We start from the raw sequence: 929 nt of genomic DNA on the forward strand, positions 1-929 counted from the left end.
GGGCTACTCTTTTACCAACGAATAGTGGGATTGACCGTCACATTATAACGCCCCCACGGCTGAAAGGGCGAGCATGTTTGGTGTGACGGCGATTCGAACCCGTGACCCTCAGATTTGGACTCGAGTGCCCTAACCACCTGGCCATGCCGGGCCTCCGCGGGTTATACGTATAGAAATAAATGACATCTGAGAACAGGGTTCAAACCTCTGTTCCTTTCCTCGACTGGCGGGGCTAATAATTATTTTTCGTGCAGCCGTCTACTTGGAGAATAAATAAAAATTACACAAAACTCAATAAAATTTCCTGTTTTTATCTTTCTGGTCGTTCTGAAACGACATTTTACATCCTTTAGCACAAATCTGCACAAGGTCTATCTGTGCTACCCGTCCCTAACTTTTAACTAGTAGACTAAAGGAAAGGTAGCCAGTAAACATCACCCACCGCCAACTTTTGGGGTTACGCTAACTGAATATAGTGATTTGACTATCACTCCTATAACGCATCCACGGTTCCAAAGTGCGGAGCGCGATATTTGTTTTTTGGGTAAGGGGAAGAGAACCACGTACCCCTAGGATTCACAGTTCAGAACACAAAGCCACTAGGCCACGCCTGGTCCCTGTGCTGTAAACTTACTTGAACAAAGCGTGACTGAGGTGAGTGTAAATATACAATTTGCATGAGCAAGTCCATAATATATGAACTGGTTTATATTCTGTTATGTAACTTTCCCACTAAAAAGCCCACTGTTCAAGTCCGTTTACATGTTTCTGCTCTGTCCTGGCAGATAAGAAACTCACAATCGGTACCTTTTTTATATCGACCTCGGTTACCTTGACAACCGAAGAAAGGGGTCAAATCTCATGCAAGCCTTACATTCCCGACAGCTGAACCCGGTGTTAGATGTTGGAACGTTGCAAAATAACCGTTT

This window comes from Limulus polyphemus, unplaced genomic scaffold, assembly GCF_000517525.1.
Source record: "Limulus polyphemus unplaced genomic scaffold, Limulus_polyphemus-2.1.2 Scaffold964, whole genome shotgun sequence".
NCBI classification, from domain to species: Eukaryota; Metazoa; Arthropoda; class Merostomata; order Xiphosura; family Limulidae; genus Limulus; species Limulus polyphemus.